The sequence below is a fragment of the Schistocerca nitens genome, chromosome 4 (assembly GCF_023898315.1).
Source record: "Schistocerca nitens isolate TAMUIC-IGC-003100 chromosome 4, iqSchNite1.1, whole genome shotgun sequence".
Classification (NCBI taxonomy): Eukaryota; Metazoa; Arthropoda; class Insecta; order Orthoptera; family Acrididae; genus Schistocerca; species Schistocerca nitens.
Genome location: NC_064617.1, coordinates 578,715,420 through 578,737,905, shown reverse-complemented (window position 1 = coordinate 578,737,905; position 22,486 = coordinate 578,715,420). Strand labels below are relative to the sequence as shown.

Sequence of the window (22,486 nt, the reverse complement as noted above, 5' to 3'; positions counted from 1 at the left end):
CTGAACTCGGTAGCATTAGGCGTACCCTTCAGCAAGAATTACCAAATTGGAAGCAAGAGGTAACGGAACAGCTAAATAACCTGAAGGCACAAGTGAGTAGTAGTTCCCGAATACAGAGACCGAATTATCCTAACTCTTTAGCCTCAGAGGAAGAAGATGAATTATTTCGGCAATTCCGAATACCTGTTGTATCTAATGAACACACTTCACCACCACATATTCCAGTTAGTCACCGAAACCAAGAATCTGACTCATTAGTAAAAATGATGAAGGAAGAAAGCATGATAAAGCATCGAGTTTTTCAAACCTTTAACCCGGAAAAACGAAATATCCACCCAATTGTTTTTCTTCGTGGATTCTCCGGCATTTTTCCAAATTCGTGGACTGATAGACAGCGTATCCAATTTGTTACCGGATATATAGGTGGCGAATCGGCAATATGGGGAACAGAAATGGTTGATAAGTGTCGAACATATGAGGAGTTTGAGCACTGTTTCCTCAGCAAATTTTGGAGCGAAGGTGTTCAGAAGCGCCTTCGTAAAGAAGTCTATAATGCAGAACAATTTGACCCCAGGAATAGCAGCCTGAGAAAGTACTTCGAAAAATATCTTGGCAAAATTAGGTATTGGGATAACCCTATCAATAGTAAAGATGTAATTATGATTCTCAAGTCTAAATTACCCATTTCGATTCGTGAAAAGCTGATAGCCATACCAGATGATGATCCAGATACCTTTCTGTCGATATTAGATTCCCTAGACCTGATCTATGAGGACATGAGAGCTAACAAACCGCGGAATACTCCGCACAATTCTTGGCCACAACATTACGACAGTAACGGCTATGAAAAGCCAGGGAACGATTCAAAAAATAGTAACGATTGGCAAAACGGAAATAAAGGCAATGGGTATCCGCACAAAAGGAATAGACATAATCAACACAACCTATTCAATCCCGTGTATAACACGACTGGTAACCAGTACGGCAATCAATCGTACAAGCAGAAGTTTGGAAACGGTTTCAGTCAAAAAGGTTGGCAACAGCAGAGCGGATCGCAATGGAATGCACCGTACTCGCGCAGCCAACACTCAGATTACGGGCAGCAACAAACAGCTGATAACGCCCACTCCTACCAATACAACTCCGCGCCTAGTAAAAATCAAGCGCAGGGAATGTACAGAAACACACAGTTTAACGGCAAACCGCAGTGTGAAGGTGGATTTCACAGCAACAATCCCGGAAATCATAATAGTAATAAAAATCATCAGACCCCGCGAAGGCATTACAATCACCCTGTATTTTTCGCAAACGCGGAAGACAGTAACACGTATTGGACACCAGAACAAACGCAGCAACATTTTGACACGAGGTTTGTGCATAACAGTAATTTTGTTCCTCAGTGTTCTCACAATGTCAGATTGGTCGAACTTTCTAATGATGAAGGCCAATCAAAACCACACAAGCAGGAAAACTAAGTTCAGCATCTGAAAACTCCCTAAGTGATGCTCTGAGACAGAATGGGGGCTACCACTTCGACGGAGAGACTAACTATGACGTACTTGTACTGAAATAAGGTGTTAACTTATAAAGTAGGGGAAAAGGTCTTGCTAAAAACACACTTTAAACCATCGTTGCTCTTACACAAAAATCGAAAATGGCAAAGTCTTTTTGAGGGACCTTACGAGATCCTTCGTATACCGCATACAGGTTGTTATCTGATTTCTGATCCCGCAAATGGAAAAATAAAAGGGTTATACCATCACTCTGATCTTAAAAAGTATCATGCTACAGAATAAGTCAAAAGGAAAGCTTTATAATGGCAAGAGAAGGTTAGCCGCTAGTGACTAAGTGACAACTGATCTGACTTCGTTAAAAAAAAAAAAAAATGCTTAGAATAAATTACACGACAGTGAGTCTATCTTGCTATACAGCAGAGAATTTAAAATATGTTATCTTGAGCCATAATTTAAGTACAGACAAGCTGATAAATAATAAAAAACAAATTCTTGTTTAACAAAGAAAGTGATCAACTCCAAGAACTCTAGTTTTAAGATTTAGTTTTAAGGAGATAATATTTAAGAGAGAAATGAAATATAAAGCGAAGGATGTGCCTAACAAGCCGGCTTCTGCGATATGAAATGCTAAAGAAGTGAAAATAAAACATAGTATGTAAGAATTTTTTTTTTAAGTTCAAGGAGCAATGATCCAGAAACTAAATTTATTTCCGTCAAGGACAAGGGTCGCTTCACAATTATTGGTTCCTGATCCCACAAAAAAGGAAAACAAGTAACTAGTTTCTAAGTCAGCTATGTCTAGATTAAGTTCCAATGTACATAGAAATCTGGAACAGGTTCATCTCTGCAATAAAATAACGTAATGTTCACGAAGCATCTGAGTTACTTGTAAGTACCACCATGACCACGAAAGCGCTATCCTTCAGCCAGATGAACAAAGTAGCATTAATTGTAATTGAAATACGCAGGTCAGATACATTCAAAGCCATAAGTGAAATAAATACCAAGTATAAGAGCGTAAGTGGCAAGGACAAAGCAATGATGACTTAAGGTCATATATAGAGGTCAATGCAGTGTAGCGCAAGCAGGCGTCAAGGCGAGAATAAAATGACGATGAAACCGCCGGCAAAACAAAGTAGCTAGTTTGTAATTGGAGCGCGTACGCAGACGTACGGCGCAAAGGAAAATTAATTTCTAAGTCATAAGGAACAAGGAGTTGTTTGCTAGATTTCTTCTTCTATGTAGTATTACATCTATGTCTTTCTTCTGAATTTGTTTAAATACCCTAACCCGCCTAAACCCGTCCCGTAGACTTGACGTCACAGATTGAGAAATGCGGTTGACGTGGAAGACTGGTTTGGCATACGATTTTCAAAAGGAAACGCGTGAACGAAATCGGGAAAAGCTAGTTTTGAAATGTCTTTATTTTTCCTTTTAAAGTCAATCCGAGACGCAAACCGAGATCGCGATAAGGAATTTGAATATTTTCTTGAATGGTGTTCTGTTCTCATGTGAGAGGGCGATCAAATGTGACTGATTGATCCTCACATCTAGTAAAAAGAGAATTTTTGTTGAAATGACAGTGATAACTTTAATGAATCTAATAAATAGAAAGAACGGTTGAAATGAATTAAAATAATAATAATTGCTAACAGATCGGAGAAACTAATGTATTGTGACTGTGAACTAAAAGCATAATTAGTCTTAGAGAAAGATGAGGAACAATGTAAAGCGAAATGTTAAAGATAGTTACCAACAAAGTAACAGAAATTGAAATGGACATGATAATCGAAGCTTTCAATTAGCAAGCTTCAAAGTGAGACAAACTATTTGATTATAAACTGTAAAAAATTGTGTACATAGTAGTGTATAAGTGAAGGCTTAAAATGGTGTGGAAGTCTGCCACAGAGACGAAGCAATGCATCGTTGTTGTAAGTAAGTGATAATTTCATTCACGATGAAGATTAAAAGTGTTAAACGTGCAGATAGGCCGACGGACAATGATAGTCCGGTTGTGTAACCGAAGGCGGTGATGTGATTACGTGCAGTGCATCGGAAATCAAGTGTGTTAGCTGCTTTGCAAAGTGCGAGCGCTAGCCTACCTTAAAATCTTCAAAATCGGCTGGAAAATGTGGAGACAGGGATGGTTTCAATGGAGTCTCTGTCCCTGGTAATCTTCGTCCCTCCACACCAGCTCAGCAAACCACAAAAAACCACAACACCATCGACGCAACGTGTTCGCTGAACCGTGCGCGGAAAAGCTGAAGTACCGCGTGGAGGCTAGTGAGCGCCTCGAGTTGCGATTCAGCTCTAACAATCAGCCTGTGTCAACGTCCATCGACGCAACAAACGCGTTAAATTTAAAGTGATGTACTTGCACAGCACTCCCGCTACAGTTCGACGAAACGGACTTTCCATGAAAGCCGCTCCCAAAATAAAAGACTCTTATATGAGTTCACAACATATCACATACTATGCTAATGTTATATCCCGTGGATGAAATGCGAACAGCCAAACCACACGCGAATTGTGACCAAGTCAAATTCCTATGAATCCCAAGTCCTAAAATAGATTTAAGCTTAGTTTTTAGACTAATGGTTATTTATATTTTTTGTTACATGTAACGTGTGTACGTAACGTGCGAGTGAGACTCGCCCGCCAGAGCTGATGAAAAGTTTTCTACTCGGAGACCGCAAAGTAGCGATCCAACTTCTCAAGGCATATGCTTCACCTGGAGAAGAATCAAATTTTAACTTTCCTGTCAATACACAAACAATGAAAGCGTAAAAATTATAACAACTAGTGAGCAATGGAAAATGGACACGTGTGAGAAATTCCATGTGTGAGAAGTATATGTGTATAAAAATGGACACGTGTGAGAAATTCCATGTGTGAGAATTATGTGTGTATAAAAAGATGAATCCTATGTGTTTTCTTTCAGGAGCAAAGAGCCTATGAGCTCTGGACAATAACTTGAGGCCACAAAGATGGTCGTTATGAACTCTGTAAAAAAAAAAAAAAAAAAGACTGTAATGAGTACAATTGTAAACTTCGTAGATTTACTGTCTTAGTCTTTAAATTTTTTTTGTGTATCTTTACCTTAAGAACTGACTTTGTCTATGAATGAGAGATCACAATATTTGTGTAATCCTAATAATCAAATGACAGGAATACTGTGTTTGATCAATGTAAATCTGTAAAGTACTCAATCCCATAATGTTAACGGCGACATGTGAATCTTGGTAATCTCCTTGATTTCCAAGATTCCCATGGAAGGCAATGTAACATTATGTGATTGCCTTATCATTTTAAATCATTCATTAATCGAGCAGTCGCTCGGCAACAGCTACAGTTAGCAAATAACTTTGCGAAAATGTAAAAGGTGGACGACCTGTGACGTAACTTGTTTATTGTCGAAGCGCCGTCAGAGATGCTGTGAGTTATTGACTTTGAAAACCGCGGCGCGAAAAACGGACAGAAGAAGAACATTTTTACACATTTTGTTTTGTTGTACGAGATATTCTCGATGAACAGTTACTCATTCTTCTGTTGTCTCCTGTAACTTGTGTCGGACGCGCATGTCTTGCCGCCGTATTATTATTGTCAAAATTAATATTGTTCTAGTGTAAAGTAAATGTGTAATACTAAAAGTGCCTAGCAGTAGATTTATTGTGTGACGTGTATGTGAAAACGTCAAAGGAATTGTTTTCATTAAGAGAAGTGCCAGTCAAAACGGCATCCATGTTAATTTCTTCATTGCAGTGTAAGTTCGTCTATTAATTGCCATAAATTCAGAGTTAAATGGAACTGGTGTATGGACTATTCATTTACTATAGAATCTATGTCTCACTTCTTCATGAAATTATTTAATTTTCTATATGTTTCTGCCAAATAGAGAGTTCATAGTCACGAATTCTTTCGTCGAGTTCGGACGGAGGTTGCATGCGGCGAAATATTTTCTCCGCGCCATATTCTACTGGTAAATGCATGATAAACTACGGTCCCTTAGGAAATTTATGTTGAGCTATCCAAAATAATTATATTTTGAATAGGCATTTACTCTCCTCTGCAATGCAACTTCCGACTGATCAGACGATCCAACAAGAAACAGCCGCAGACGGTCGGCGTTCGCAAATATGTTTCCACCGCTGATTATAGCTATATGATACAGCACAAAAGTAACATATTGTTATAATTAGAGACTACGAACGGGGACATTTATAACTGTATGTTTATGTATATACATCACGTAAACATATCGTTATACTGTCCTTTTCTTTTATGACAAATATCTCATATGCAAAGTATCTGAAATCCAGTAGTATTACTAAGTTACGAAACGAGACTTGTTGAGTAAGAGCTGCTAGCTGAAAACTGGGATCACGAACTGTATTTCGTAAGTTATGACACAGTGCTTTGTCGCTAAAATTGTGGGGTGGATAAAACCAATGAAAACGCTCCAGTATGTCATGAGAGGTGGGAACAACTACGTCGATTACAACACTAGAGATGGCTAGATTTTCGTGAACGTATGTATTCCGACTGATCGAAGCGTACCTCTCTTTGTACCTTGTGGTCTGGACACTTGCGTCAGATATTGTTGTTGTTGTTGTGGTCTTCAGTCCTGAGACCGATTTGATGCAGCTCTCCATGCTACTCTATCCAGTGCAAGCTTCTTCATCTCCCAGTACCTACTGCAACCTACATCCTTCTGAATCTGCTTAGTGTATTGATCTCTTGGTCTCCCTCTACGATTTTTACCCTCCACGCTGCCCTTCAATGCTAAATTTGTGATCCCTTAATGCCTCAAAACATGTCCTACCAACCGATCCCTTCTTCTAGTCAAGTTGTGCCACAAACATCTCTTCTCCCCAATCCTATTCAATACCTCCTCATTAGTTACGTGATCTACCCACCTTATCTTCAGCATTATTCTGTAGCACCACATTTCGAAAGCTTCTATTCTCTTCTTGTCCAAACTGGTTATCGTCCATGTTTCACTTCCATACATGGCTACACTCCATACAAATACTTTCAGAAACGACTTCCTGACACTTAAATCTATACTCGATGTTAACAAATTTCTCTTCTTCAGAAACTATTTCCTTGCCATTGCCAGTCTACATTTTATATCCTCTCTACTTCGACAATCATTAGTTATTTTGCTCCCTAAATAACAAAACTCCGTTACTACTTTAAGTGTCTCCTTTCCTAATCTAATCCCCTCAGCATCACCCGCTTTAATTTGACTACATTCCATTATCCTCGTTTTGCTTTGGTTGATGTTCATCTTATATCCTCCTTTCAAGACACTGTCCATTCCGTTCAACTGCTCTTCCAAGTCCTTTGCTGTCTCTGACAGAATTACAATGTCATCGGCGAACCTCAAACTTTTTACTTCTTCTCCATGAATTTTAATACCTACTCCAAATTTTTCTTTTGTTTACTTTACTGCTTGCTCAATATACAGATTGAATGACATCGGGAAGAGGCTACAACCCTGTCTCACTCCTTTCCCAACCACTGCTTCCCTTTCATGCCCCTCGACTCTCATAACTGCCATCTGGTTTCTGCACAAATTGTAAATAGCCTTTCGCTCCCTGTATTTTACCCCTGCCACCTTCAGAATTTGAAAGAGAGTATACCAGTTAACGTTGCCAAAAGCTTTCTCTAAGTCTACAAATGCTAGAAACGTAGGTTTGCCTTTTCTTAATCTTTCTTCTAAGATAAGTCGTAAGGTTAGTATTGCCTCACGTGTTCCAACATTTCTACGGAATCCAAACTGATCTTCCCCGAGGTCCGCTTCTACCAGTTTTTCCATTCGTCTGTAAAGAATTCGCGTTAGTATTTTGCAGCTGTGACTTATTAAACTGATAGTTCGGTAATTTTCACATCTGTCAACACCTGCTTTCTTTGGGATTGGAATTATTATATTCTTCTTGAAGTCTGTGGGTATTTCGCCTGTCTCATACATCTTGCTCACCAGATGGTAGAGTTTTGTCATGACTGGCTCTCCCAAGGCCAGCAGTAGTTCTAATGGAACGTTGTCTACCCCCGGGGCATTGTTTCGACTCAGGTCTTTCAGTGCTATGTCAAACTCTTCACGCAGTATCTTATCTCCCATTTCGTCTTCATCTACATCCTCTTCCATTTCCATAATATTGTCCTCAAGTACATCGCCCTTGTATAGACCCTCTATATACTCCTTCCACCTTTCTGCCTTCCCTTCTTTGCTTAGAACTGGGTTGCCATCTGAGCTCTTGATATTCATACAAGTGGATCTCTTCTCTCCAAAGGTCTCTTTAATTTTCCTGTAGGCAGTATCTATCTTACCCCTAGTGAGACAAGCCTCTACATCCTTACATTTGTCCTCTAGCCATCCCTGCTTAGCCATTTTGCACTTCTTGTCGATCTCATTTTTGAGACGTTTGTATTCCTTTGTGCCGGCTTCATTTACTGCATTTTTATATTTTCTCCTTTCATCAATTAAATTCAATATTTCTTCTGTTACCCAAGGATTTCTATTAGCCCTCGTCTTTTTACCTACTTGATCCTCTGCTGCCTTCACTACTTCATCCCTCAGAGCTACCCATTCTTCTTCTACTGTATTTCTTTCCCCCATTCCTGTCAATTGTTCCCTTATGCTCCCCCTGAAACTCTGTACAACCTCTGGTTCTTTCAGTTTATCCAGGTCCCATCTCCTTAAGTTCCCACCTTTTTGCAGTTTCTTCAGTTTCAATCTGCAGTTCATAACCAATAGATTGTGGTCAGAATCCACATCTGCCCCTGAAAATGTCTTACAATTTAAAACCTGGTTCCTAAATCTCTGTCTTACCATTATATAATCTATCTGATACCTTTTAGTATCTCCAGGATTCTTCCAGGTATACAACCTTCTTTTATGATTCTTGAACCAAGTGTTAGCTATGATTAAGTTATGCTCTGTGCAAAATTATACCAGGCGGCTTTCTCTTTCATTTCTTACCCCCAATCCATATTCAACTACTATGTATCCTTCTCTCCCTTTTCCTACTGACGAATTCCAGTCACCCATGACTATTAAATTTTCGTCTCCCTTCACTACCTGAATAATTTCTTTTATCTCGTCATACATTTTATCAATTTCTTCATCATCTGCAGAGCTAGTTGGCATATAAACTTGTACTACTGTAGTAGGCATGGGCTTTGTGTCTATCTTGGCCACAATAATGCGTTCACTATGCTGTTTGTAGTAGCTAACCCGCACTCCTATTTTTTTATTCATTATTAAACCTACTCCTGCATTACCCCTATTTGATTTTGTATTTATAACCCTGTAATCACCTGACCAAAAGTCTTTTTCCTCCTGCCACCGATCTTCACTAATTCCCACTATATCTAACTTTAACCTATCCATTTCCCTTTTTAAATTTTCTAACCTACCTGCCCGATTAAGGGATCTGACATTCCACGCTCCGATCCGTAGAATGCCAGTTTTCTTTCTCCTGATAACGACGTCCTCTTGAGTAGTCCCCGCCCGGAGATCCGAATGGGGGACTATTTTACCTCCGGAATATTTTACCCAAGAGGACGCCATCATCATTTAATCATACAGTAAAGCTGCATGTCCTCGGGAAAAATTACGGCTGTAGTTTCCCCTTGCTTTCAGCCGTTCGCAGTACCAGCACAGCAAGGCCGTTTTGGTTAATGTTACAAGGCCAGATCAGTCAATCATCCAGACTGTTTCCCCTGAAACTACTGAAAAGGCTGCTGCCCCTCTTCAGGAACCACATGTTTGTCTGGCCTCTCAACAGATACCCCTCCGTTGTGGTTGCACCTACGGTACGGCCATCTGTATCGCTGAGGCACGCAAGCCTCCCCACCAACGGCAAGGTCCATGGTTCATGGGGGGCGTCAGTTATTAGGTGGAATATAGTAGCCGCTTTACTCATCCGTGATTACAAGGTTGTTGGACATGATATCGTATTAAATTATAAGAATAAAAAAGTATTTCATATACACAGGTATTTACAAACTTAAAAGTTGCCCTTCTTCTTGCAGCGGTGTACCGTAGGTCTCTAGAAGAGCGTAGCGTTAAAAAGGATTGGAAAAGGGCGTAGGTCATCCCCGTTTTCAAGAAAGGACGTCCTACAGATGTGCAGAACTATAGACCTATATCTCTAATGTCAATCGGTTGTAGAATTTTGGAACACGTATTATGTTCGGCCGGCCGAAGTGGCCGTGAGGTTAAAGGCGCTGCAGTCTGGAACCGCAAGACCGCTACGGTCGCAGGTTCGAATCCTGCCTCGGGCATGGATGTTTGTGATGTCCTTAGGTTAGTTAGGTTTAATTAGTTCTAAGTTCTAGGGGACTAATGACCTCAGAAGTTGAGTCCCATAGTGCTCAGAGCCATTTGAACCATTTGAACGTATTATGTTGGAGTATAATGACTTTTCTGGAGACTAGAAATCTACTCTGTGGGAATCAGCATGGGTTTCGAAAAAAAGACGATCGTGTGAAACCCAGCTTGCGCTATTCGTCCACGAGACTCAGAGGGCCATAGACACGGGTTCCCAGGTAGATGCCGTGTTTCTGGACTTCCGCAAGGCGTTCGATATAGTTCCCCACAGTCATTTAATGAACAAAGTAAGAGCATATGGACTATCAGACCAATTGTGTGATTGGATTGAAGAGTTCTTAGATAACAGAATGCAGCATGTCATTCTCAATGGAGAGAAGTCTTCCGAAGTAAGAGTGATTTCAGGTGTGCCGCAGGGGAGTGTCGTAGGACCGTTGCTATTCACAATATACATAAATGACCTTGTGGATGACATCGGAAGTTCACTGAGGCTTTTTGCGGATGATGCTGTGGTATATCGAGAGGTTGTAACAATGGAAAATTGTACTGAAATGCAGAAGGATCTGCAGCGAATTGACGCATGATGCAGGGAATAGCAATTGAATCTCAATGTAGACAAGTGTAATGTGCTGCGAATACATAGAAAGAAAGATCCCTCATCATTTAGCTACAATATAGCAGGTCAGCAACTGGAAGCAGTTAATTCCATAAATTATCTGGGAGTACGCATTAGGAGTGATTTAAAATGGAATGATCATATAAAGTTGATCGGCGGTAAAGCAGATGCCAGACTGAGGTTCATTGGAAGAATCCTAAGGAAATGCAATCCGAAAACAAAGGAAGTAGGTTACAGTACGCTTGTTCGCCCACTGCTTGCATACTGCTCAGCAATGTGGGATCCGTACCAGATAGGGTTGATCGAAGAGATAGAGAAGATCCAACGGAGAGCAGCGCGCTTCGTTACAGGATAATTTAGTAATAGCGAAAGCGTTACGGAGATGTTAGATAAACTCCAGTGGAAGACTCTGCAGGAGAGACGCCCAGTAGCTCGGTACGGGCTTCTGTTGAAGTTTCGGGAACATACCTTCACCGAGGAGACAAGCAGTATATTGCTCCCTCCTACGTATATCTCGCGAATAGACCATGAGGATAAAATCAGAGAGATTAGAGCCCACACAGAGGCATACCGACAATCCTTCTTTCCACGAACAATACGAGACTGGAATAGAAGGGAAAACCGATAGAGGTACTCAAAGTACCCTCCGCCACACACCGTCAGGTGGCTTGCGGGGTATGGATGTAGATGTAGATGTAGATGCAGACAACGGTAAATCAGGTCACAAAGAAGTTAATGTCTTTAACTTAGAGTGGGCACTGATCTATATCAATGGATCAAGTCGAAAAATTGTGGCAGACCAGGATTCGAATTGGGATCTCTTGCTTACTAAGCAGATGCGCTGACCACTACTCCATTCGGACACCGTGGTTAGCATCTCTGCACGGAGTGTCCTAGAGCACCTCTCTTCAGACCCAAATTCTCAACTTACGTCACACACTATTGATTTAGTGACCCTGCTCATTTACCTCATTACTCACAGCATCTCGCCGATTCCCTTAAGTGTTCGAGATTCGTGCGCATCTGCACTGAAGCGTCATAGGCCGTCTTCAGCTTAATTATACATGCATGTCCGAAACAAAAAACACCACATATATGTAACCAAGTCGAAGACGACCAGTTATCTCTTCCGTGCAGATGAACACCAAACTCGAGCTCTTGCGGGAATCGTCGATATGGCGCGAGTAATGAGACTAATGAACAGTGGCACTACATTAGTAGTGTTCGGTGTAACTTGAGAATTTGGGTCTGAAGGGGAGCATGCTAGAGTAGTCCCTGCGGTTGTAGTAACCACTGTGACTGAATGGCGTAGTGGTCAGCGTATCTGCCGACTAAGCTGAAGACCTGGATTTGGATACTGATCTGGCACAAACTTTCATCCTTCCCTTTTGATGTAAAAGTGTTCAATTACTAGGACTACAACTTTGGTTCCGCAGCTTTTTCTCGACGTTCGGGGCTTTATTGTGAAAAACTTACAAAAAACTATTTCTATTTGTATATTACGTATAATACAGGCAGTTTATAGCATTTTTTTCAGTGATAGTAATAACTGTTCTTATAATTAAACCAGTTGAAATCCAGGGCAGGTAATTGGGGTGTCAGCGGCCACTAGGCAATAAGATACCGCAGGTTCCACTTCACCAATAATAACATCAAATTCAAACTAATATCAAGCAGTAGAAGGCGGCTAATAGCATCTGCCAGCCTGACAGACTCCACTTGTTGCGGTTGGTCTCACTGACATTGGGAGCAGCAACATGCAATCAGTGACATCTCAAAAAGTGGAGGTGTCATTACTGGATAAGGTTCACTCAACTTCAAACGTCGAGGGTTCAGTCGTCGCCTAAAGCCCCTTGATCCGACAGTGCCCGCACACTGCCAGCGGTCCTGACCTGCCCTGGCGCTGCGGATCTCCTCGCTGCTCCGTCCAGAAACAGAACTTCCTACCACACACGACGACCCGGAAATACAAGTGGTCGCACCAAAGATAGTAAGATAGTACCACAGTACTGGCTACCGATAACTGCTGCTGCTGCCAATCGTGGTGCGTGAGCCGTGCTTCGGTAGCTCAGTTGGTAGAGCACTTGCCCATGAAAGGCAAAGGTCCCGAGTTCGAGTCTCGGTCGGGCACACAGTTTTAATCCGCCAGCAAGTTTCATATCAGCGCACACTCCGCTGCAGAGTGAAAGTCTCATTCTGGAAACATTCCCCAGGCTGTGGCTAGGCCATGTCTCCGCTATATCCTTTCATTCAGGAGTGCTAGTTCTGCAAGGTCCGCAGGAGAGCTTCTGTAAAGTTTGGAAGGTAGGAGACGAGATACTGGCAGAAGTAAAGCTGTGAGTACCGGGCGTGAGTCGTGCTTCGGTAGCTCAGATGGTAGAGCACTTGCCCATGAAAGGCAAAGGTCCCGAGTTCGAGTCTCGGTCGGGCACACAGTTTTAATCTGCCAGGAAGTTTAATATCAGCACACACTCCGCTGCAGAGTGAAAATCTCATTCTGGAAACTCAGTGGTGCCATGATCACAAGAAGGAAACGAGTCGCCACTACCGTTATTACAAGACACCGAGCTATGAACGGCAAGAACGCTAGCTGCACATGTCTCACAGCCTATTTTCTGTGGATTGTGAAAATATTGTTACACCGTCTCTGCACTAGCAAAACCAAGCTGTTTCCCTGACAACACACTTTTATCTCACGATATCACATATAATAAAAAAAATAATAATAAATGTTTTTATCGACTATAAAATAGGGGTGTGGATGCTATGAGTAGGAACACTCTTGACTGATGTATTTGTTTTCGTAACCATAGTCACTATGATACTGTCTCATTATTACTAATCCCCAATTCTATACTGACGCCGTCGATAAGGTCCGGTTTTTTTCTAACTACAAAGTCTAAAATATTTCCATTTTGAGTTGGCTTCCGAACTAGCTGCTCCATACAGTTTTTGGAAAACATGTTCGAAAGTGCTTTCCAAGATTCTGTCTGCACCCCCTACAATGAATCCATAGATGTCCGAGTTTATAATCGGTAGGTTAAAGTCACCTCCACCTAGCACTGAATGATCTGGGTATCTACACACTGCCGACTGCAGGCAGTACAGTCGGGAGGCCGGCTGGAACCTCCAATAATGAACTTGATTTCACCTAGAGCTGTTACACACGACCAGGTTACTTCAGTGATCCTATTTGAGAAAAGTAAATAAAGCAAACAATTTCTTGGATAATGCGTTACCTATTTTCTCAGCAATCATAAGAAAGAAAGAAGAGTATCAACATCCAAGACGATGATTATTTCTATCCCCACACTGGTATGTCCTTTGAAGTTCGTAAACACATTCCAGAATATGAACTTCAAACTACAGAAAACAATACTACCCATCAAATTTAACTGTGTATGCTTGACCAACTAAATTACATCTGACTGTAAATAATATGCCATGTGCAGCACAACAGTCAAAAGGTAATGCTAAAATCATCTGGATAAAGAATGGTGTTCAGCGCTAGTAAGCCAAAAAACAGGAACTCAATTCCATATTATACAGCCTACGCCTATATTCAGCCAACCTCATAAATTATCTGCCACTCTTTGTTGAACTAAAACAGATGTTACAATAGAAAGAAAGAACAAAACACAAAGATACACAGCAAAATTTTAAATCATACAGATACACTACAGTAGAACATTAGTACATTCAACACACTTAGCACAAATGACTGATTAATATGACAAACAAAACTAACTGAAAAGGAAAATAAACTGCCTAGAAAGGCTCCTAGCCATTCCATAAATACAACGACACCTCACAAACAATGGAAAACATCATAAAGAATACTGAACAAATCATAAAACAACAATAACTATTAAACACACCTGAACTCAATGCCAACTTAAACACGGAACTAGTACCTGAAGAAATTAAAATCGTCATTGCAGAAAACAAAACAGCTATATAGAAGAACATAAACACAACATAGAAAAGACTAATAGAAAATTACAAACCAACCTAAAACCGGTAAATACCATAATTACAAGAGCTAACAATGAAACGCAATTATACTTATGATTGGAAAGGAGTACCCTGAAAAATTTTGAATTCATACAGACCAACAACATTCCAAAACTTGCAATCACCTGTCAATCAGATACAAAATAATGTTTAGAACCCTTTTGAAAATATAAATGCAATTTTTACAGAACACAGGTTAAAATAATGATACAAGGAATCCTGTCCCCCACTCTGAAATCGTTTCCTAAGATTCATAAATTTAATACCTGAGTAAGATCTGTGATAAATTGTAGTAATGTAACAGTCTACCGTTTACCCAGACACGCACTACTACAAGCAATACGCCAATAGACATAAAACAGGAGCCAAAAGAACTCACTGATCTAATAGGGAAATTAGAAAATGAAAATACAAAAAACACAGTAACACTAACCTCATCTGACATAATTTACATGTACGCACATATCCCAACTCAAGAAAATATCAATAGCATAGAAAGATGTTAACAGTTACAAGGCGGTACATCTGCACCAAACATACGGCATCATTAATCATTCTCGAACTCATTACAGAGCAAAACTATTTTAACTTGAACATTAATGCTTAATCGCAACAAGAAAGACTACCAACGCATCACCAATAATCGTCCTGCTGGCGAACATATTCATGAACAACGCTAAGGACCAAGTTTTGACAAAATTGTAAAAGCAAAGCAGTACAAAATAAAAAGCGGATACCAGTACATAGATGATATAATTTTCCCAGTGGATGAACCACACACTCGAACAGACGAGCTGCACAAAGACATAAATACTACACATCCATAAATGCGATTCACCAATGAGACAGAAACAGATCAAAGACTAAACTTCCTGGACCTTTCCCAACACACAAGAAAAATCACATCTATTCACCATTAGAAGGAAACCTACAATGACCTGTACAATCACCCATACCAGTTTAATAAACCTATAACACATACACAAGCAATGCACACTGAACAGAATATCTACAAAAGAAAATGAGTACATAGCAGAACTAAACACAATAAAGCAAACAGAGCTGGAGAATGAGTATATACGAAGACAATAGATAAAATGAACAACAAAATACAGATACAGATAACTTTTAATCATAAAGCACACACAGACAGCAAGCAACAAATGGCACATATAACAACAAAACCACACAAAAGATAGCAATTGTATTGAAAAGACAGGGACTCAACACTGCATTCAGAACAAGCAACACAATGCAGAACAAACTGGGAGACGAACCAATAACACTGACAACTAAAGGCAATCTGCCATCTACGAATTAGTCTACAGCTGCTAGATACGTGGGCGAAACATGTAGGAATTTCAGGACACAACATTTGCAGACCATCTGATGGTGGAGAATCACTATGCAACAGACACAGAAAATGATTTGAAACTTCTTAAATCTATCAATAGTTTACAAATTAACAATGGAGGCAACATATCAAACACAAAAAGCAACATCCGAAGGAAAAAACGTACGAAATGAATACACATCAGTCTTCTACAAAACATGTCAGACAAAAGAGACACCACACATAAAATATTTATATATATGCATCTTGATGGCAATGATAACGTCTCTGCAGATGCTATCTATGTCCAAACTCTTGTGGGAATCAGTTAAAGTTGCGAACAATGAGGATAATGGACGGATAACACCACATGAGTTCTATACGCCAAATTGAAGGTTTGGGTTCGAAGGGAAGCGTGTTCAGATAACTGAAGCAGTAAAGGTGACCACTAAAGTAAAGCAGGAAATCCAGTATCGAGATCCCATCCAGCACAAATGTTCACTTGTCACCTACTAATACAATTCATTGCCAAATTGTGGGTGAGATCGGTATTTCTGTTACGTCACCTGTACTCGTACCTTTATGGCCGCTGTATCAAAAAGTGTCTGCTCGGCTGGAAACATCAGATAGAACAGACACCACAGATGTTGTTGTTGTTGTTGTTGTTGTTGTGGTCATCAGTCCTGAGACTGGTTTGATGCAGCTCTCCATGCTACTCTATCCTGTGCAAGCTTCTTCATCTCCCAGTACCTACTGCAACTTACATCCTTCTGAATCTGCTTAGTGTATTGATCTCTTGGTCTCCCTCTACGATTTTTACCCTCCACGCTGCCCTTCAATGCTAAATTTGTGATCCCTTAATGCCTCAAAACATGTCCTACCAACCGATCCCTTCTTCTAGTCAAGTTGTGCCACAAACATCTCTTCTCCCCAATCCTATTCAATACCTCCTCATTAGTTACGTGATCTACCCACCTTATCTTCAGCATTATTCTGTAGCACCACATTTCGAAAGCTTCTATTCTCTTCTTGACCAAACTGGTTATCGTCCATGTTTCACTTCCATACATGGCTACACTCCATACAAATACTTTCAGAAACGACTTCCTGACACTTAAATCTATACTCGATGTTAACAAATTTCTCTTCTTCAGAAACGATTTCCTTGCCATTGCCAGTCTACATTTTATATCCTCTATACTTCGACCATCATCAGTTTTTTTGCTCTCTAAATAACAAAACTCCGTTACTACTTTAAGTGTCTCATTTCCTAATCTAATCCCCTCAGCATCACCCGATTTAATTTGACTACATTCCATTATCCACGTTTTGCTTTTGTTGATGTTCATCTTATATCCTCCTTTCAAGACACTGTCCATTCCGTTCAACTGCTCTTCCAAGTCCTTTGCTGTCTCTGACAGAATTAAAATGTCATCGGCGAACCTCACAGTTTTTACTTCTTCTCCATGAATTTTAATACCTACTCCAAATTTTTCTTTTGTTTCCTTTACTGCTTGCTCAATATACAGATTGAATAACATCGGGAAGAGGCTACAACCCTGTCTCACTCCTTTCCCAACCACTGCTTCCCTTTCATGCCCCTCGACTCTCATAACTTCCATCTGGTTTTTGCACAAATTGTAAATAGCCTTTCTCTCCCTGTATTTTACCCCTGCCACCTTCAGAATTTGAAAGAGAGTATTCCAGTTAACGTTGTCAAAAGCTTTCTCTAAGTCTACAAATGCTAGAAACGTAGGTTTGGCTTCCTCAATCTTTCTTCTAAGATAAGTCGTAGGGTCAATATTGCCTCATGTGTTCCAACATTTCTACAGAATCCAAACTGATCTTCCCCGAGGTCGGCTTCTATCAGTTTTTACATTCGTCTGTAAAGAATTCGCGTTAGTATTTTGCAGCCGTGACTGATTAAACTGATAGTTCAGTAATTTCCACATCTGTCGACACCTGTTTCTTTGGGATTGGACTTATTATATTCTTCTTGAAATCTGAGGTTATTTCGCCTGTCTCATACATCTTGCTCACCAGATGGTAGAGTTTTGTCATGACTGGCTCTCCCAAGGCTGTCAGTAGGTCTAATGCAATGATGTCTACTCCCGGGGCCTTGTTTCGACTAAGGTCTTTCAGTGCTATGTCAAACTCTTCATGCAGTATCATATCTCCCATTTCATCTTCATCTACATCCTCTTCCATTTCCATAATATTGTCCTCAAGTACATCGCCCTTGTACAGACCGTCTATATACTCCTTCCACCTTTCTGCTTTCCCTTATTTGCTTAGAACTGGGCTCCCATCAAAGGTCTTGATGTTCATGCAAGTGGTTTTCTTTTCTCCAAAGGTATCTTTAATTTTCCTGTAGGCAGTATCTATCTTACCCCTAGTGAGATAAGCCTCTACATCGTTACATTTGTCCTCTAGCCATCCCTGCTTAGCCATTTTGCACTTCCTGTCGATATCATTTTTCAGGCGTTTGTATTCCTTTTTGTCTGCTTCATTTACTGCAATTTTATATTTTCTCCTTTGATCAATTCAATTCCATATTTCTTCTGTTACCCAAGAGTTTCTACTAGCCATCGTCTTTTTACCTATTTGATCCTCTGCTGCCTTCACTATTTCATCCCTCAAAGCTACCCATTCTTCTTCTACTGTATTTCTTTCCCCCATTCCTGTCAGTTGTACGCTTATGCTCTCCCTGAAACTCTGTACAACCTCTGGCTTAGTCAGTTTGTCCAGGTCCCATCTGCTTAAATTCCTACCTTTTTGCAGTTTCTTCAGTTTTGCTCTACATTTCATAACCAATAGATTGTGGTCAGAGTCCACATTTGCCCCTGGAAACGTCCTACAATTTAAAACATGGTTACTAAATCTGTCTTACCATTATATAATCTATCTGATACCTTTTAGTATCTCCAGGGTTCTTCCATGTATACAACCTTCTTTCATATATAATATATATAATAATATTATTTATCAGTTTGACATCTGTTTGTCAAAATGACTACTTGTTCTCCCAACTTTCACTGCAATATTCTCAATGAATGATATCATCTGAAGAAGTTGTCTAAATGATAAAATTCTCATCCAAAGAAATCGTGTGAATAACAAAATTCTATGAACATTTTTTGATACCAAATTGTGATTCAAATATTGTTTTTGATTTCTGTAGTGAATTCTTATAATAAAAAGCCCAAATTAATTTCTTTGATTCCTTTGTTACTTTCTCATGTTCCTGGCATTTTTTTTCAGAATATAAGGACAAAACTAAATTATGAAAATGACCAGAATATTCAATATACACTTCTAAAATATTTTCTACATCGTAATCGACTGGTACATGTTCCACATCAAAAGTTTCATCAGTCTCTACAGAATGTAGTATAAAGTTGGATACTTGAAGATACGGCAACACTGCCCAGCTATTCATCCCAAGATGGACAGGATGATCAGAAAGAGTCTGAAAAGCTTGTAAGGGTTTTGCGCTATTCTGAGAAATGGCTGCTAAAAAAATTCGATACATCGCGCCATTCCCGAGATACTTAACACTGAAGTTAGCCAGCCAGATCGCCGCGCGAAAATTCATGCAGCCTGCCAGTGTGGCCAAACATGTTCTTCGTTTGGTTTCCTCAGACTGAACAAAATTAGCATTTGTCCACCTAGCTTAATTTGATCACTTATGAATACATTTTAACTGATAATGAGCATTTCAATACGTGGTAAACCAAAGGCCCCAGATGTCTTTGCATTTCCACATTATAGCGCGGCCAAGCGCTTGAATTTGTGCGTGCAGACGTGATTGGCTAACTTAAATGCTAACCAACTCCAAAATCATGCAAGATCTCGAATTTTTTCTGAACAGTTGTTTCTCAGTACAATCTCGCCTACAGTATCCTTACAAGCTTTCCAGAATCATTTCGCTCACACTGTATCATGTAGGATTCCTAGTTTAGTCATCAGGGTTAGCTATGTACCTGTTGTATGCAACACCGCCTTTTCACGAACAATGAGCAATTCCCTCCTCTAATGAGTCCGTCGATATACTGAATTTGTTCTGTGTTAGTAATAAGCTGCCCTTGTGTTTTTCAGCAAAGCTTCTCATGCGAAGCCAGCTGAAGTAATGTAGTAGGAGGGAACCAGTTCCTTTGTTTCTAGACATAGACTATGAAAGCTTTAGAAGATTTCAGTAAGCAGTATTGGGTCAATTTTCTCCTAGTGTATTACACTTGAATACATCCACACACAGCAATCTCTTTGGCACTTAGCTTTGTTTTAATATTGTACCTGTTAATAAACTTTTAAACATCTTAACTGGCTATTAACGATCTTCCATTAAAAACGACACCAAACAAATTCAGCAACAAATGCAATTCTTAGCAACTCAAACTTGCAATCATCAGGAAAATATGCCTTTATTATCTTGAACTGTTCCGATTTCACGTATAATACACATTTTTCGGTCATGTCAAAAAATTTTACGAATCGATAAATTGGAAATTTGTTGCCTTACTACAATACTTACATCTTTCCATATTAAACGGCTGAAAAGAGAAGTCCGCTGGATTTATTTACATTATCGCCATCATTTGTTCACATATGTGGGCGATCACTAAGTAACCATTTTAATTGGTCAGATTTTTAAAAATTGTTGGTTCTGTATAGCGAGGTCTTATTTCCAGCATTTTATTTTGCAATGGAAACTCATTCACATTCTCAGAAATTAAACACAGCTGTTGAGTGAACCATGTCTTGCAATAGCTGCTTCTGTGCAATTTAAACTTAAAATATCCCTCACCATAGACAGTATGCTGAAAGGTGTATATTTATTATTTAAAATTTTACTGTGTATCTTTTCTTGTGTTTTGTTCTTTCTTTTGTAACATCTGTTTTGGTTCAACAAAGAACGGCAGATAATTTATGAGGTTGGCTAAATATAGGTGTAGACTGTATAAATTGAAATTCAGTTCTTGTTTTTTGGCTTACTAGCACTGAACACCTTCCTTCATCCACATGATTTCAGCATTACCTTTTGATTGTTGTGCTGCACATGGCATATTGTTTACAGTCAGATGTAGTTTCGTTGGTCAAGCATACACAGTTAAATTTGATGGGTAGTATTGTTTTCTGCAGTTTGATGTTCATATTCTGGAATGTGTTTACGAACTTCAAAGGACATACCAGTGTGGGGATAGAAATAATCATCGTCTTGGATGTTGATACTCTTCTTTCTTTCTTATGATTGCTGAGAAAATAGGTAACGCATTATCCAAGAAATTGTTTGCTTTATTTACTTTTCTCAAATAGGATCACTGAAGTAACCTGGTCGTGTGTAACAGCTCTAGGTGAAATCAAGTTCATTATTGGAGGTTCCAGCCGGCCTCCCGACTGTACTGCCTGCAGTCGGCAGTGTGTAGATACCCAGATCATTCAGTGCTAGGTGGAGGTGACTTTAACCTACCGATTATAAACTCGGACATCTATGGATTCATTGTAGGGGGTGCAGACAGAATCTTGGAAAGCACTTTCGAACATGTTTTCCAAAAACTGTATGGAGCAGCTAGTTCGGAAGCCAACTCAAAATGGAAATATTTTAGACTTTGTAGTTAGAAAAAAACCGGACCTTATCGACGGCGTCAGTATAGAATTGGGGATTAGTAATAATGAGACAGTATCATAGTGACTATGGTTACGAAAACAAATACATCAGTCAAGAGTGTTCCTACTCATAGCATCCACACCCCTATTTTATAGTCGATAAAAACATTTATTATTATTTTTTTTATTATATGTGATATCGTGAGAAAAAAGTGTGTTGTCAGGGAAACAGCTTGGTTTTGCTAGTGCAGAGACGGTGTAACAATATTTTCACAATTCACAGAAAATAGGCTGTGAGACATGTGCAGCTCGCGTTCTTGCGGTTCATAGCTCGGTGTCTTGTAATAACAGTATTGGCGCCTCGTTTCCTTCTTGTGTTCATGGTACCACTGAGTTTCCAGAATGAGATTTTCACTCTGCAGCGGAGTGTGTGCTGATATTAAACTTCCTGGCAGATTAAAACTGTGTGCCCGACCGAGACTCGAACTCGGGACCTTTGCCTTTCATGAGCAAGTGCTCTACCATCTGAGCTACCGAAGCACGACTCACGCCCGGTACTCACAGCTTTACTTCTGCCAGTATCTCGTCTCCTACCTTCCAAACTTTACAGAAGCTCTCCTGCGAACCTTGCAGAACTAGCACTACTGAAAGAAAGGATATAGCGGAGACATGGCTTAGCCACAGCCTGGGGGATGTTTCCAGAATGAGACTTTCACTCTGCAGCGGAGTGTGCGCTGATATGAAACTTGCTGGCAGATTAAAACTGTGTGCCCGACCGAGACTCGAACTCGGGACCTTTGCCTTTCATGGGCAAGTGCTCTACCAACTGAGCTACCGAAGCACGGCTCACGCACCACGATTGGCAGCAGCAGCAGTTATCGGTAGCCAGTACTGTGGTACTATCTTACTATCTTTGGTGCGACCACTTGTATTTCCGGGTCGTCGTGTGTGGTAGGAAGTTCTGTTTCTGGACGGAGCAGCGAGGAGATCCGCAGCGCCAGGGCAGGTCAGGACCGCTGGCAGTGTGCGGGCACTGTCGGATCAAGGGGCTTTAGGCGACGACTGAA

General features: G+C 40.2%; 2 non-coding genes across 2 annotated transcripts; one reads left to right on the top strand and one right to left on the bottom strand.

The window, feature by feature from the left end:
- Nucleotides 1–12,524: 12,524 nt before the first annotated feature.
- On the top strand, nucleotides 12,525–12,599 carry Trnas-uga (transfer RNA serine (anticodon UGA)). The gene has a single exon. It is a non-coding gene; the product is annotated as a tRNA-Ser (tRNA).
- A 9,587-nt stretch (nucleotides 12,600–22,186) lies between these two features.
- Nucleotides 22,187–22,261, bottom strand: Trnas-uga (transfer RNA serine (anticodon UGA)). The gene has a single exon. It is a non-coding gene; the product is annotated as a tRNA-Ser (tRNA).
- Between the last annotated feature and the right edge of the window lie 225 nt (nucleotides 22,262–22,486).